Below are 17732 nucleotides of genomic sequence, written 5' to 3'. Positions count from 1 at the left end.
ATTATTTAGAAAAACTATTTTGGCTCATTCTAAGAGAAAACTCCTTAACCATTGGAAGTATCCAAAAATGGAATGGGCTGCCTCAGCAAGGAATTGGTTCTGTTTCCAAAAAGGTCTTTAGAAAAGGTTCAATGCCCATTTGCCACTAGGGATATCCTAGAAGGGATGGTTACTCAAACATAAGTTGGACTGGGCAGCTTCTAACTTCCTTTTCAATTTCAAAATTCTATGTTTCTGAATGCACAGGACAAATAGCTATATCTAGAGATGCATAGACTTGAATTGATCTAAATACATACATATGATTATAGTAAAAAGGAAGTGAAACAATATTTGCATTTAGGAAGAAAATAGATTAATGGAGAAGTTCGTAACCTTTTTTGGTCATGGACCCCCTTGACAGTGAAGCCTATAGACCTCTTCTCAGAACAAGGCTCTTAAATGCATAAAATAGGGGCTGCTAAGAGGCACAGTGGATAGAACACCAGCCCTGGAGTCAGGAGGATTTGAGTTCAAATGTAGCCTCAGATACTTGACATTTTAGCTGGACCCATTTTAGTGTGACCCTGGACAAGTCACTTAACTCCAATTGCTTCACCAAGATAAAATAAAATAAATGCATAAAATAAAGTACATAGAATCATAAAGGAAATTAGAATATATTGAAATAATGGATTGAAATAATTGAAATAATATATGGAAATATTAAAATAAAGGTGTAACTATTTTTTCCTTTTCAAGTTTATACTTAAAATCTCTCCAAAGACACCCTTGGGGGAGGGGAGTGCTGGGTCAGTAGGCACCCAGAGTAAGAACTCCTGGTCTAAAAGGAGTCTAACCTGATTTCTAACTAACCACAACCTTGAAAGGCTAGTCACTTAATTTTGACAGACTGCAGAGACCTCTTGTGAAATGAAAAATGTAGACTAAAAGTTCTCCACAATCCCTTCCTCCTCTAACATTCTATGAATATATACTTGTATACAGTGATATAAGTACATCTATACAGTACATATTTACAGAGTTTGTCTAAGAGAGAAAAGAATTCAATGAGGCAAAACCCCAGTTTCTCTACCATAATATCCAACTGGAACAACCTTAGGCAGCCCAAGGTAATGGGAGTTTGGAAAGAACTCTTGAAACTTCTAGAACCTAGGAGGGATCATAAGTCAATAGGTTTAGAACTGGAAGAGACCTCACACCTATATCTAGTCAAACACTTTCATATTCCATGTGAGGAAATTAAGACTCAGAGAGAGATGTGACTCAACCACGGTCGCACAATTTGCAAAGGGACAAAACCAGGATTTTAACCCAGGGCCTCTATCTCCAAATTCAGGGCATCAAAGATTAGGTCTACTCCAAGCTGGACCCTGTGATTTGAAATCAACCAGAAAACAGACCTGAAACCCTTTAACACTAAGATCTCTAAATAGGCAAGAATGACCCAGGTTCAGAATCAAATTCCTTCAGATTAGACCATACCTATAAACCCCATTCCTGAGGACTGAGCCAAACTATTCTCCAGGAAGTGCGGATGATGTCTCAATTAAACATCATTGGCTTTGTAGAATCCTCTTTCTACGTCAGGCAATGAGCCTAACTGCACATTAATTTTCTTCTCAGGAAGGAGTACTGTTCAGTGCATTGGAAAAGTGTTGTATTTGGAATCAGAAGACAGAGGTTCAAATCCTGATTCTGCCCTGTATGATTAGTATGATGTGGTACAAGTAACTCTGGACTTCAGTTACTCATCTATAAAGTCAGGAGCTTGGTTGGATTAGATGAACTGTGAGATTCTTTCTAGCTCTAAGTCTATGACGTGTAACTAACTTTCTGTCACTGAACATTTAAATAAGTGGGTGTGTCTTTTTTTGTAGTACCATGCACATCTACGGATTCAAACATTTATAGAAAAGCTGATTTCTCGAAGCAAAGGGAGAGTCAGGGTTTAGAAAACCCTACTGGATTATAACTGCCTTGCTCCACAGCTCCTCTTAAAGAATATCATTTTCTTGCCTGTTGCAATAGACTGAATGTTAAGGAAGAAGGTACTTATGAATGGATTTATTTGCTATCTGGAGCCAAAACACGCATCACCTTAGATCTGAGGCAGTATTATCATAAAGAACTCTACATACATACTAGAGATTTAGGGAAACCAGATCTGTGTTGGATTTTAACATGGCAAGTTAGCTGACAGGGGGAACAGGATCAGAAATGTGCTGTGTAACAGCATTTCATTGGGGGAAAAACATAAAGTATGCACACTATGTCACGCTAGCAGTCAGTCATCTAAGCTGTAACACCAGAAAGCTAAGAAAAAAAAATTCCACACGTAACACAGGCACCCAAAACAAAAAAAAAAAAACCGCTCAACAGGAAAGCGCCTCAGGGCTACACAGCCCTGAGTCTATAAATCTCCATTAAATCAGATTGAGTGGTGTGAGTGGCGAGGATGGAGCTGCCAGAAATAGCTCTTTTCCTGCAAGATGTAGAAAAGATTACAGCTGAGATGGAGGGGGGATGAGGAGGGGGAGCGTTGGGGGCAGGGCAGGGGAGGAGTTGCTGTGAAAGGCATCTCATAAAAGTCCCATTTGTTGGAAGACTAGAGGAAGTGAAGGCAGCTTTGGCACACGTGGCCCATGGTGCTAAATTAACTGTTAACACAAATAATCAGAGTACAAGGCCCATCAAGCCGCTGGCGCCAGCAAAATGAGGGAGAGGCCAGGTCAGCCTCCCTCCAAGAGCCAGGCTGCTAGCAGGTGGAGACTAACCAAGGGACTGGACAGGATGGAAGTGCTTACAGAACACAGTGACCAACTGACAGAGGAAAACACCACTGCACTCCCGCCTTCCAGCTATTGTGTGGCCTGAAGGCTTGGTGGGTATTTTTATTTTCCTTATTTATTTATTTATAAATGGAGGTATTTTTAATGCTCTGATGAGAAGCCCTCCTGATGCCGACTGGCCAGGTCTGAATGTGGTTCAGGCCTTATTTGGCAATGGGACTGAAAGAACAGCTGAGCAAAACATGTGAAGAGTTATCAGAGGTCAAATTTTAAAAAAAAGATGAAAGACAACTCTGCCCCATGATTGCTCTGGAGAAGAATACCCAGGGAACAAAACAGGATCTCCTGAACAATACAAGCCAGGGCTCCCGGCTGCCTCCATACCTGTGTTACTTCTGACTTTCTCATTCTGGCCTCAAGGTCTGGGCCTCTGTTATTGGAACACAGGCAGCTCCTCCCCACTAGCTGGCTATTCCAGGTCTACCCCAAGCAATGGTTGTAACCAGAATTCAATGTTGCATTCATAGACTTTCTCTTTATTCTCATGATTTGGAGGTATAAATTTTTCTTTAAATATTCCTTCTCATGGACCTATGGGGGAGGTGCCAAATACTGTCATCCTCAATTTCTAGGGAACAGAATTGAGGGAAGAGGAGACAATACTGGAACCATCCAATTTAAGACTGTATAGTCAGTGACCAAACCAGGAAGACTCCATATTTTCAGACTTTACGTCTTCTGCCCTAAATTCTAGAAAACAGCCATTGTTACACGTTTGAATTCATAGCTGAAGCATTCAGGTTAGGTTCAATTTTATCATGAACTTGGACAGAATCAGCTCCATTCGGAGGGATGTAGATAGAAGTCCCAAGACATTTCAATGTATCTTGATATTCAGATTAAAATTCTCAACTCTTGTAATCCTGGGGGTTTTTTATGCAGAAAATAGTTTGTAAAAGGTATGTCTTTATTATGAGAAGATGTATGACTGTTTAAAACTTAAATACTAGTGCATATTCTGTAGGGAAAGTATCCCTCCCTTTATCCAAGAATTTCTCCAAGCATTAAAACATGTCTTGAATTATAAGTAACTAGTAACAATATGCTAAAGGACAGAGACTTAGCGATAGCATGACATGTGTACATGTATATCCAATGTATTTTCATAGATATTTGTAAAAGATGAATCTTGGCTCTAATGAACATGCCAGATGATTACTCCAACGGCATCTGAATGAGACCATAGCTTTATCTATTGTGGTTGCTGTTTCAGTTATGTCCAACTCTCCGTGAATTTGTTTGGGGTTTTCTTGGAAAGATAACTACAGTGGTCTGCCATTTCCTTCTCCAGCTCATTTTACAATTGAGGAAACTGAGTCAAACAAAGTTTAGTGACTTGCCTAGGATTACATAAGCTGGTAAGTGTCTGAAACCAGATTTGAACTCATGGAGATGAGTCTTTCTGACTCCAGACCCAGCAATCTATCCACAGTGCCACCTCGCTATGTGTCCATAGCTATATCTACAAGGAGCTAAATCAGTTTTGAGGAGTTAAAAACCTATATCAGATTAGCATCTGCACAAGCTGCCCTGCATACATGAACTCATTTCTGCCTTTTAGAATTCTTCTCCTTCAAGGCTTGGCTGAGGCACCATCTTTCCCTTGAAGCCTTCTCAGATCCTTCTTAATGAAAAATACACTTTCTTAGCATCTTGTTCTTGGCATCTTCTGTCTACATCTCTCTTTTGTTCCCACCACAATGTATCTTTTTTTATACTTATCTGTATACTTGTCATTTCCCATCCTACTGCTCCTAGAATGAGGGCAAGGATTGTTTTTTTGTCTTTTCATTCCTAGTTCCTAATGTAGTGCTGTTGAATTAATTTTAAAATTTATTCAAATTTATTTTTTAATATCTTAAATTTTGCAACATCAAGTGAAGTCAGGTCAACAAAATTTATTAAGCATCTACTATGTGAGCACTATGCTCAGTGCTGGGGATTCATATATGAGCAAAAAAATTTTTTTTTCCATCTGAAGGTGCTTATATTCAAATAGTGAAGACAATGTGCAAAAGTGAGCTGAAAAGTAGAGGGTGGATGTACAGTACTAGGGATGGTGAAGTATGAAGAATGAAGGACAACTGGTCTGAGCCCTTCCTCAAAATGGAGGTTCCAGAAGAAACTCACCAGTGGTAGAAAGAACCCAGTTAATGGGGGGAGAGGGCAGAAGAAGCAGGATGATGAAGTTCACTCGATGTGGATTTTTTTTAAAAAAATGATTTTAACTTACTCGACTTTGTTTTTACAAAATTCAGTTACATAAATGCATACATCGACATAACCTATGGGAACACCCTTCCAAATATTTTTCTCTATATAAAAGGCCCCTGACCTGATGCAATAAAGAAGAAACCAAAAAAGAAATATTCAGTCAGCTACTGTCACGTATAATGATGGGATCAGTGGTCAGATAAGGCCTTCAAGTTGTTCTCTCTCATACAGAGTCTGGGTCTGAAAAAAATAAACTATGATCAAAAGCAGGGGTGGGGAACCTGCAGACTCGAGATCACATGCAGTCCTTTAGGTCCTCAAGTATGACCCTTTGACTGAATTCAAACTTCATAGAACAAATCCCCTTAATAAAAGGATTTGTTCTGTAAAACTTGGACTCAGTCAAAAAGCCACACCTGAGGACCTAGAAGCCCTCATATAGCCTCGAGGCTGCAGGCTTCCCACCCCTGAAAATCTTCTTGATGCTATATGGAATCAGGACTAACAAAGTGGCTGTGAAGAGACCATCTCCAGAGACCCCTGTCCGCATGTCCTATTACAGGTGCTGCCCAGGTACCATCCACATTTCTTTTCCAGTCTTCAAAAAGTTTCTCTTTCAGTCCTAACTGTATCAAGATGGAATTTATTGCTATTCTTAAATGACTGAGAGATAAATTCTTATATATAGGAAGGCCTCAATATTTCAAACATATATTTATGAATAAATGAACTATTAATCTCTCTTTTAACATCCTTCAGGTTTCTGATACTCTCTAGTCATGAGAAGTCAAGAGTCTCTGGAGAAGAGGCCACTGTAATTCAACAGAGAACCAGTAGCATGGTGGGCAAAGATGTCCAGTTATAGGTAGTGGCAAACATCTGTAGTCCCTGCTGCTAGAGAAACTGAGGCTAGTAGATTACTTGAGTTTCAAATTTCTGAGCTGCAGCAGGACCAAAGCTGATCCAGTGTCTACATTAAGTCAGGCATCATTATGGCGAACTCCCAGGAGAAAGGAATTGACCCAGATCAGAAAAACAGAATAAGTTAAAACTTCAGTGCTGATTGTTGGGAACAGGTTGTTGAGTAGCTGCTTCACTTCCAGACTGGGCAAAATAAGGAAAGCCAGTATTTTTTTTTTCAAAAATGCCTAGAACATGACATTAGCAGCTACTTGGGAAAGTAGCCAGCGCCAGCTTCGTACTTAGAAAGATAAAGCTAGGATGCAACCCTATGAAAATGAGCTGTCCGGTCTATATGTGGTCCCTCTCACAACAGTAAGGGAATCTGTGAGAGTAGACCCCTATTTCATAATAATGCCTTTGCTTGTCATTTACTGTGTTATTTCTTTTAAATTAAAGCCTCTGCTTTAAATTAATTTGTCCTCTTATTTGGGCTGGTTAAAAAAAAGAAAAAAGGAGCTGCAAAAGCATTAGGTAGAAGCTTGTGATCTGTGGTTTGGAACAGATGCTGCTCCAAAAAAAAAGAGTATTTTTGAAGTTCTATGTAGCTTTCAGGGACTCCTACAGAAGGAAAATGGTCACTTATACTACTTACTTTTTCTGGTTCAATTCAATTCGACAAACTTGTATTAAATATCTACTATGTGCAAGATTCTGTGTTGGGCACACAGAATACAAAGACAAAAATGACCTTCAACCTCAAGGATATAACACTCAAATGAGTAAATACAAAGTAATACGAATTCATTTCAAGAGGGAGAGAGCACTGATAACTTGAAAGAATTAGGAAATGCCTCTCCCAGGATGTGGTTCCTGAACTGTACTTTGAAGCAAGGTATGGATTCTCTGAGGAAGAGGTAAGAAAAGAGTGTATAACAGACACAAGAGGTGACTGGTGCAAAGGCATGGGATGGGATAGAGAGTGATGTGTTTAGGAAAAAGTACACAGGAAAGTTTAACTGGAATGTTGTGAAGGAAGACAAAATAAGATTTAAATTTATTTTAACTTTAAGGCTTAAAATAAGCCTAGGAAAGTAGAAGAGAGCTAGAATGTGGAAGATTTGAAATACTAGGTTGCAGTTTGTATTTCAGCCCATAAGTAATAGGGAACTGCTGAGATTTTTAAGCAAGGAGGTGATAATCACAGCTTTAAGCATATAAATTTGCCAGCTGTGTGGGAAATGGACCACAGGCTCATACATTTAGAGCTGGACAGGACAGTAGATGTCATGGAGTCTCACCCCTTCATTTTGCAGATGAGGAGACTGCTCAGAATGGCAAAATGATTTGCCCAAGGTCACACAAGTAGTAATTGTCTGAATCTGGATTCGAACCTAGATCTTGGCTACTGATCCATTGTCCAATCTATTACTCCACTCAAATTATAGAGAGAAGAGACTGACTTCAGAGAGACCAATTTGGGGGTTATTGCAATAATCTAAGTGAAAAGTGATGAAGACCTAAACCAGAGTAGAGGCTGTATTGGAAGAAACAATGGGGAGATATGCATGACATGCAGTAGAGATAAGACGTACTATATATACTTGGTAACTTGGGTTGAATACAGAATATTACAAAGAAAGTCTTTGTGGGCACCAAAGTGCAGCTAGGTGGTGTGGTGAATAGAGCACTGGGCTTAGAACTGGGAAGATTCATCTTCGTGAGTTCAAATCTGGCCTCAGGGACTCAGTAGCTACATGATATAAGTTACTTAAGTCTGTTTGCCCTAGTTCTTCATCTGTAAAATGATATGGGGAAGGAAATGGCAAACCATTCCACTATCTTTACCAAGAAAACTCCAAATGGGCTCACAAAGATTCAGAAACAACTGAACAACCATACAACTGCTTTACAAATGTGAGTTATTAATATATCATAAAGATACAACAGCATATTGTCAGTGCATGGCAAAATAGTGCACACACACATATTTTAGTTAACAATGATGTACTGAACATTTGGTGTTTGCAATAAGTGCCATTCTGGAAAGAATACTGAATTTTAAGTGAGGAATTGGTTTTAAATCTAACTTAGCTAGTTACTACTTCTGTGACTTCTTAGCAAGTCACTTAATCTCTATCGGCCTCAGTTTCCTTGTATATAAAATAAAAGTGTTGGATAAAATGATCTCTCACATTCCTTCTAGTTCTAAATTTGATCATTTCTATGCTAGGAGTCATTGGATGACAGCAAAGATATTGTCCCTACCTTTCATATGGAATTCTATTCCAATATGGAAAAACACAAATTCATAAAATTCAAAAATCCTTACAAACCATCTAATCCAACCCCTTCAATTTACATATGAGGAAGCTGAGGCCCACAGAGGCAAAGTGATGGACCCACGTCATTTGGAAACTTGTGACTAGCTCATAGCAACATAGATACATAGGCAGGCTAAATATATGAGCATGGATAGGATAAAGGAGTGATTGAAAGGGAATCTGCAAGATTATCACTAAGAAGGGGACACACTACCCCACCTTATCTAAAAGTCTCTTTTCACCCCTCGTCTTGGCAACTCCAAAATCCAGCACAAATGAATGGAAAAAGGAAAATGTTCTCTCCTTCAACTGTAGTCTTAAGTAGGAGGAGTATGGGACATTCTGACTGCTCCTTACTCAGGAGTTGCTTAGCAATGAACTTCCTACACAAGAATGAATCATTACAAACCCCAACAATAATTCTAGGTGAGTCTAGAACACCCAGCCTTCCTGCTTCTATCCTTCTGACCAATGGAGGTCATCTGAGCACATAGATATTACCAGAAAGGCACATAGAAATACCCAATGTATAATTAGCAGAACTAGATAGAAAATAGACTATTAAAAATAGAGGCAAGTAAAACCTTGGCCTTCAAGTCTGGGAGTCGGGTTCCAACTCTAAAATTCTATGAATCTAAAGAAAAAAAGCTATAAATCCAGTTAGAAAAGTTAAGCCATTTAACTAGGTCAGGTAAACAAAATGATATTTGGACAAATTTGGTCCAACTCTAAGGACACATAATGGAAGCTCTGAATTAGGTTGGAAAGGGATCAAGTTATCCATGATTGTATCCTAGTTAATGATAGTTTGGCTTTGGAGATGCAGTCAGCTCAACACTGCCCCTCTTTGGCTATCCAGACTATTCACAACATGTTGATGGAATTTGTAACCCTGCAACTCCCTGGTACTACCATTACAAAGGGGTTATCTCTCCACCTCTAATGACTCTCTGCGCACTATGAGACTGGGTACAAGACCTCAAGGGATCTTATGTACATTTTCAGACTATGCTGAAAGATGCCATCCTTGACTTACTGGGATAAAGATTATACAGCTTGAAATGATAAATAGCAAATACTTCTTACAGACAGCAGCCATCCTAGATGGCACAATATTCAGGACCATTGTGGAGATACCAATCATACCTGGTCTTTTTCAAATGTACAATCTTGAGGTTTACCGAAACAAATTATAAACTCCCCTGTTTCCATGACGAAGGAGGAATATGGTACAATAGACAGACCCCTAGATTTGGGCTCAAAAAACCAGTATTCAAGAAGGATTCTGGGAAGATGATGGAGTAGGTCAGAAAATTCCAAGCTCTCAAGATTTTCCCCTACCAAAGAGATGAAACAGCACCTCTGGGTGAATATTGAGTGGGTAAAAATATGAGGAGGGGCAAGCTATGAGTCTGGGACAGTCAGAGAAGAATTAAAGAAAAGTCCCAGGACAAGGTTTGGTCCCTATGAAAAGTAAACACCTCCACACAAGGTTCTAGGTCCACTTAAACAACAAACCACAAGTCATGGGGTTAGCTGCGTTGGGAGGCTGCCTCTGCCCCAGGTGCAAGAACTTTTAGGTGTTGAGCATCTGAGCTGGGGAAAATAGAGGGAATGCCAGACCCAGCTGTGTTGCAGAGACATGGTGGAAGGCAAGAAGGAACCAGCCCATGCCCAGTGAGTGCAGAAGCAGTGGGGCAGTGGGCACTTATGGGAAGCTGTGATGGCAATCAAAATAGGATCTTTTGCTGTTTTTGTTTTAGTATAATCAGGTGCCTCTGATTGAATCTTATCTTTATCAATCAAGAGTCTTTAGAAGGAGTAAAGCACAGAAAAAAGAGTTTCTTTAAGTAGAAACAGTGTATGTATTTGTATTGTTAATTATTATAATGTCATTAAAGATCTTTCCCACCCATTGATGGGCCTGTTCCTTGTGGGAAGTTTGATTAGGCGAGTTGTTTTGTAGGAGGGTCCCAAGTACCTTTGGTTTTTTTCTATTGAGGCACTGGATCAAAGGGTTGTGATGCCCTCTAGCTCCAAAAAAGGTATAAATGCTCTGAGTTGAGGTTTTGCTTTGTGGCTTAGTTTTTAGTAAGAAGGTTTGAGTACCAGATGAGGACTCTGGGAAGCTGCTAAGGAGGCCCCCAGCTTTGAGAACCCAAATGTCATGCTTCCCTCTCTGGTAATGATGGTCAGACAGTTGGGGTCCAATTGACTGTTGAATTCAGGCTGAGTAAGTCATATCTGTTGATCTTTTGATTTCTCTGTATTTTCTCTGAAATTCAGGGTGCTGACTCCCTGAACTAACTGAATGATATATGAACTTGGTTAAAGGAATGACACATGTGCTTGATTAAAGTGATTGTTAACCCCTTGAAAATTGCTTTCCTTTTATGAATGTAGACCTAAGAACCTGTGAAAGTGGGCCCCCTGGGTATGTTGAGGTGCTTACTGATATAGAAGCTAGGGGTCTTAGTTCCAGTTCCTGGCCAGAGGGGAGAACTGAAAGATGATCTGAACCATCCCAAGTACCCCAGGACTAGAAATTATTATAAAAACTAAGCTAACACAAATTTGTTTTTAAAATTCATAGAAAAAGAAGAAAGACTCTAACCATAGAGAGTTACTACGGGAATAGAGAAGATGGGTTTGTCTTCAGAGGAAGATACTGAAGCAAAGAAAACCTCTCCTCGCCCAAAGAGTGATGTCAAATGGTCAAAAAAAAATTCATAGAAGAACTTAACAAAAGACTTTAAAAATGAAATGAGAGACATTGAGGAAAAACTTTTAAAAATAAATAAATAAGAACAATCCAAGAAAAACAGATTATGAAAAGAAAGTTAGCCAATAAGAAAAGGCTAGTCAGAATCCTAAGGAAGAAAACGTCTCCTTGAAAATCAGAATTTGGCACGGGGAAGCCAGTAAGGTTATAGAGATCAATAAATAATAAAATAAGATAGAAAGTATTTTTAAAAAGAAGACAATGTGAAATCTCATTTAAAAAACAACTGATCTGAAGAACAGATCAGGAAGAGAAATATAAGAATAATTGGACTACCTGAAAGGTATGATAAAAAAAAAGAATCTTGATACAATAACACAAGAAATAGTTTTTAAAAATTGTCCAAAAGTATTAGAACAAGAGAGGAAAGTAGAAATAGAAAAAAATCCACCTATCATCACCTGAAAGAGATCCTATGAGGAAAATGCATAGGAATATTACAGTCAAACTCCAAAACCCCAGATAAGGATAAAATATTATGAGCAACAAGAAAAAAAAACAATTTAAATATGCCAGCACCACAATTAGAATCACACAGTGGTGACACTAAAAGACTGCCGGTCTTGGAACACTATATACCAAAGAGCAAAATAATTGGGGTTCTGGCCAAAAATATTATACCCTGCAAAGCTAAGGATAATCCTGAATGAAAAAGAAGGTAGCTAGGTGGTACAGTGGATAGAGTACTTACCCTGGAGTCAGAAAGACCTGAGTTCAAATCTGACCTCAGGCACTCAGGTATTTAACCCTGATCACCTCCCCTAAAAAAATTTTTAAACCAGTGTTGGAATCCCTACTTCTGTGACTTCTTAGCCTATTCAGGAGCCAGCTTCACTTCCCTGGGCCTTGGTTTCCTCATCTATAAGTAACCAAGAGTTTTATAGAACATACATAGTGCTGTTCTGTCTGTTTCTAGCAACGATGCTGCCCTGGCACAGTGCCTAAGTGTACCAGGATCGGAGTCAAGAAGATCTGAGCTCCAATTTTGCCTCAGACATTTATTAGTTCTTTGAACCCAAGCAAGTCACTGAATTATTGTCTGCCTTAGCCACTTCAATTGTAAAGTAGGAATAATAATAGTGCAAACTTCACAGGTTGTTGTCAGGATCAAATGAAAGAATATCTGTAAAGTAGTTAGCATAATACTTAGCACACAGTCCATGCTTACTAAATGCTTACTCCCTTGTCCCTCCTCCCTTTATTGCTTGGGTGCTTTGAGGATGACAAAGCCCTTGGCTCTTCCGGGTGGCCCTCTGTGGTTCAGCATAGAAGACATTCTGAGCATGACCAAGCAAATTCTTCAAAAAGCTAGTGTTCCTGGATGCCCTTTCCCCATTGATGACTTCTCCTTCCTCCATCCAAAAGCTCAGTCCACCATCTGTAGCCCTCTGATCTTTTCATTTTACATTCATTCAGGGAGAGTTCATCTACTCCTTATGTATTCAGCTATGACCTCAACTGTTACTGAGAATTCCCAGATCTTTATGTTTAATTCTGACCTCTCCTCAGACACCTTTAGTCATGCATGTCTTTTCCACTTGACCCATCACTTCTACCTTTTCACCATGGGAGAATTGGACTCCATCCCTTGAGCCTCTCTGGTCTGATAGTGCTCCGCCTGTGCCTCCATAGCATTCCTTGGACATCTCCAGCCATGCCACAAACCCTTCCACCTCATCTTTATGTGTTATTTTCCCCCAGTAGAATTTCTTGAGGGTGAGGACTTTTAATATTGTCCATAGGATTTAGTAAGTGCCTAATACTTTATTTTTGCTCATATATTCATTAATTTCACATAAATGGAAAAGACAACAGGGAACCATTGAGAACCTGATATTCCCTTGGGTGGTAGACAATCACCCCAGGTATCAGAATTAGGGATTTTTTTCCTCTACCAGAAGACAGAACCTGTGTTAAGAACTTTCATGGAGTTTGAAGGGGAGAAACAAAAACTCCAGGAAAGAGCAGAAAAAGGTTCAAGAATTCAAGAATGGAGGGTATGCTACTCTTCAAAGGTGATGCTAAGACCCTCCCTCTCCTCCTGGTTGAACTGTAATAAGAGGGAAAACTTTCTGGTTACATACATTGATGATAGGGCTGAGAACTCTTCAGAAGAGAGAGAACCCAACTAGACCAAGACTTAAGGTAGCCTGACTGGTACCAAGAATGCCCAGAGTGGGTCCCTTCATAGCCACCAGATGACATCTTTCTAAAATTGACTAAAAGAAGTGGAAATAACAGAAAACAGTTGCAGAGCACATAAGAGATAAGGAAGCAATGGTTGACTGAATCACTTTCCTAGTTAAAGAGGAAACCTCATCATGCAGCTATTATGGAATTTTGTCAGACTTAAAGGTACTAAAATTCACTTTAAGTTCTTTGATTCTTCTTTCTCTACATATTAAATGTTTGGAAACATTACAGCTAGTGTGCTTGAAAGCATAAGATTTATATCCCAGTCAAGAGATTTGTATATAAACAGGAAAAATAGTGCCACTGACAGAAATAAAGAAGTCAAGAGGCAGCTAGGTGCCTCAGACATTTAATAGCTAGGTGATCCTGGGTAAGTCACTTACTCCAGCTGCCTTCCAAAAATAAAGTAAAATAAAAAATAATGAAGTCAAAAACAAGAGTGACTTCATTAGAAAGGATAACAAAGATAGCTTGGGAAATGATGTTTCATGTATACACAGCTTATCAACTAGTTTGTAAGCACCTTAAAGACAAAGGACAGGTCCTTTATATCCTCAGTGTCAACTACAGGGCCAAAAATAGCAATCAGGTGACTATTCTTGGAGAAATACTTGAGGCTAACAAGGATGCTAAGGAGGCAGAACCCAGTGCCTAGGCTCTGCTAGGGCTATAACAATCTATAGCATTTGAGAGGCAGTATGGTATGGTAGAAAGAGCATAGACTCTAAAGTCAGAAGACCAGAGTTTAAATCTTGGCTCTGCCATATCTGCCTCTATGACCATGGGCAAACCATTAAACCTCGATGGACTTCAGTTTCATCCCATGTAAAAAAAAAAATCTAGGAGTTGGACTAGCTAAACTTAAGGTCCCCTCTAACTCTAATCTATGATTTGATTACCATTTGATACCTTTGATACCATTTTGGGTATACAAGACCCCAGCTTCCATGAATTCAATTATCGTTTCTATGTTAATAATTTTCATATCTGTTTGCCCAGCCCTATACTCTCTCTTGACCTCCAACTACCAATTAGATATCTCAAACTGGATGTCCAATGGACATCTTAAACTCAAGATGTCCAAAAGTGAACTCATGACCTTTCTTCTCAGTCTCTTCCTTCTTCTAAACTCCCTCATTACTGTCAAGGGCACCAAAATACTCTCAGTCACCCAGGACTACAACTCCTGGTATCATCCTCAACTCCTCGTTCTCTCTCACCACCCTCCCTACAATCCATGGTCAAGCCTCACTGATGTCATCTTCATGAGATCTCTTATAATACACCTCCTTCTCTACAATGACACCACTACATCCTAAGGCCCTCATCACCTCACACCTGGATTACTGTGTAGCCTACTGATTTATTTCCCTGTCTCAAGTCTCTCCCCACTCCAGTTAGGTATCAAAGTGATCTTCCTAAAGTGTAAGTTTGACCATATCATGTACCTATTCAATAAACTTCAGTGGCTCCCACTCCTGGGTTTGAATATAAAATCTTCTGGCTTTTAAATCCATCAAAACCTATCCCCTTCCTATCTTTCCAGTCTTCTTACATTTTACTCCACTTTATTTAATCTGTAATCCAGTAAAACTGGCCTCCTCACTGTTTCTTGAACTCCATCTCCTCACAGTTTGCATTTTCTCTGACTGTTCCTCATGCCTGGAATATTTCCCTGACTTCCTTTAAGTCCTAGCTAAAATGCCAAGAAGCCTTTTCTAATCCTTCTAAATGCTAGCACTTTCCTTCTATGATTATCTCCGATCTATCCTGTTTATATCTTATCTGAGCATAGTTGTTTGCATGCTGTTTACCCCTGCTAGACCATGAGCTTCTTGAAAACAAGGAATGATTTTTGGGGGTAGGGGAAGGTGGGAGTTGGGGAGAAGTTGCCTTTCTTTTTATTCCCAGAACTTAACAAAGTATCTGGTTCATTGTAACTATTTAATAATGCTCACTGACTGACAGACTAGAAGCAGAGCCATAACTTGGAATTCTAAAGCAAAAATATTTAGTAGGCAAAATGGCCTTGGTAGCAACACAGACACATGTCAGCAACACATAAAAATAGATGCATCCCTGTGAGGATCTTCAGATCAGTAGCTTAGCGCCAGGTCAGACATTATGTCTTACTATGCAGGCAAGTGAAATTCTTCAAGGCTCAAGCCCTCAGGGATAATGGTCTCTAGACCTCTAGACATAGAGGAAGTATGCCCTCCCAGGAGGAAGTATCCTTCTCCCTCACCTCATCTATGTTTGCACCTTCAGACAAAATTCTGGTGAGCTCTAAATAGAAAGAAAAGCTATGTATAACGAAAGATCAGTGACTGGAATCCTTTAAAAATATGACCCAGGAAATGTTCTGGACAGACAAGAAGAGGAATCATTTTTAAAAATATAATGTTTAACAGCATGAGCTCAGCAGATAGTTATTTTAGAGAAAGGTTTCACTAAGTTCAGTGCCTTACACATAGTAGGAATTTAATGAATATACAGCTCCGTCCTAATTCAAGCTAATGATGAATCTTCTGAAGTAGTCACATTATTTGAATTTGCACTGCATATTTCCTTTGAGCTGAAAGCAATTATTATATTTTATGTAATTATAAATTCAAATAGTATGAACTCAAATGGGATTCATTATTTGTACTAATCGGGATCTAGCTATATGTCGCATTGATTAGATTGCTACAAGGTGATCAAAATTTATCTGCACCAAGTTCTACTACATTCATAAACCACTCATGGAAGCAAAGAATTACCTCTAAGGGACCACTTAACAAGATCATTTAAATCTTTTCTAGTCTAATTCTTTTTATAGGTCATATATCCTTAGAACATTGTATGCTTTTCCCTCTCAGTTATTTTTCTTTTGTTCAACTGAAAAGTTTGGGGTCAACTAAATTTGACACCTCATGTGAAATTCCAAAGGTTCAAAAAGTAATGCAATTTAAAGCCAAGAATATTTTTTAGAAATATACCCCAGAGGTCATTATGAACTTCTCTTTAATAAGAAAAGAGGGATATAGGGGATTTGAGGAATGTAGGTCCAGTATCATACCTCCTTGATAAAGTTATCACTTATTACAATGACAAATATGTCTTGGTTACTGTTTATATTTCCACCAACTAAGCTACAGTTCAAAGAATTTGCTCCAGAAATGGAGACTATATATATGTGACTTTTAAGAACAGGACACTGGCCAGGATGTTAACTGTTTTTAAAAAAAGAGAGAGAGTATTATATCCAAGTGTGTGATAACATACAGGACAAGACCAATTAGAACTCCATAGGCAGAATTGTGGATGCAGTGGGGTCATTTCTATTTGCAGCTGGATTTTTGCTGCCTACTCTACGTTTAAGCATGCACATTCATCTCTTCCAAAAGAACATCTTAGTTTTATCCTATTGTTTAACTTCCAGCGCTCTGCTCATTTAGCCAGCAGGAGATCCTTTGATGCTTCTCCAGTTATGGAGGAGGGATAGGGATAGAAAGAGTGAGACAGGAAGGACAAAGAACGTTGTCATTCATAGGATCTGAACTCTAAAATGTTTATATGTTGTAATCATTGGGATGATTAAATAGCATGTAAGTCTTCTGCTAGGCCTTTTTCCTGTCTCCAAGAACTCAAAGCTCTCTATTTTCTCCTCTCAAGAAGCCAAAGATATTGCACTGTCTCCATTATGAGCCCAAGTAAAATGAAATTAAAATCAAGTAAAACAAAGAAAAAAAGAAAAAGATAAAATATAATAAATACAAACAATCCCGGGAGCTTAGGAATTTCACAGGGAAGTAGACCTTTTACCTAATTTACTCTACACATTTTTTTTCATTCTGCACTCATTTCCGGCAAAGTATTTGTCTTTATCAGGAACATAGTTTGAACACTATAATGAAATCTTTCCTGCATTCTCAATCACATATTGTCAACAAAGGAAAGGCTTAATTTTCATGTTTTACCTGATTTTTCTCAAACATTAGTTTTAGCTTATGCTCTTTCTTGCCTTTGTTAGTGTTGGACAGAAAGCATCGGAATTCCACTACTAAAATAGCTGAAGTTTCTAAAGAATTCAAGAAATTAATTTATTCAAAAGCATAATTTACTTCAAATTCTTTCAACTTTATCATCTCCTGTTGATAAGATTCAAACATTTAACCTTAACCTTGCACCCCACCTCCACTTCCCTGTCACCAGCAGGTTCCAGGACAACAGACTTACTTTTTGCCATTGGTTTTCTAACCTGATAGAAAACACAAAGCAATTTTCAGGAAGAGCCTAATTTTTCCATATTTCAGTAAGTGTTTATAAGAGCATGGTAGGGGTTAGATTGGCAACCTAAAGCAGTAGAATGGGAACAAAGGTGGTTGGGCTGAACTCCCTATCATAAAGAAGGGATCCCTTCTCTTATAAATGTAAATCTTTTATGTGCCTCAAAACACAATTCAAACCACCCACCTAAAACTA

General features: G+C 38.8%; 1 long non-coding RNA gene across 1 annotated transcript; it reads left to right on the top strand.

Annotated features, from left to right (window-relative positions):
* Positions 1-2617: 2617 nt before the first annotated feature.
* Positions 2618-11844, top strand: LOC140501211 (uncharacterized). The gene is made up of 2 exons (XR_011966093.1): positions 2618-2884; positions 10884-11844. It is a non-coding gene; the product is annotated as an uncharacterized lncRNA (long non-coding RNA).
* The last annotated feature ends 5888 nt before the right edge of the window (positions 11845-17732 follow it).

Source organism: Notamacropus eugenii, chromosome 4 (assembly GCF_028372415.1).
Source record: "Notamacropus eugenii isolate mMacEug1 chromosome 4, mMacEug1.pri_v2, whole genome shotgun sequence".
Taxonomy (NCBI): Eukaryota; Metazoa; Chordata; class Mammalia; order Diprotodontia; family Macropodidae; genus Notamacropus; species Notamacropus eugenii.
The sequence above is the reverse complement of the archived record's forward strand: the minus strand, read 5'-3'. Positions and strand labels throughout refer to the sequence as shown.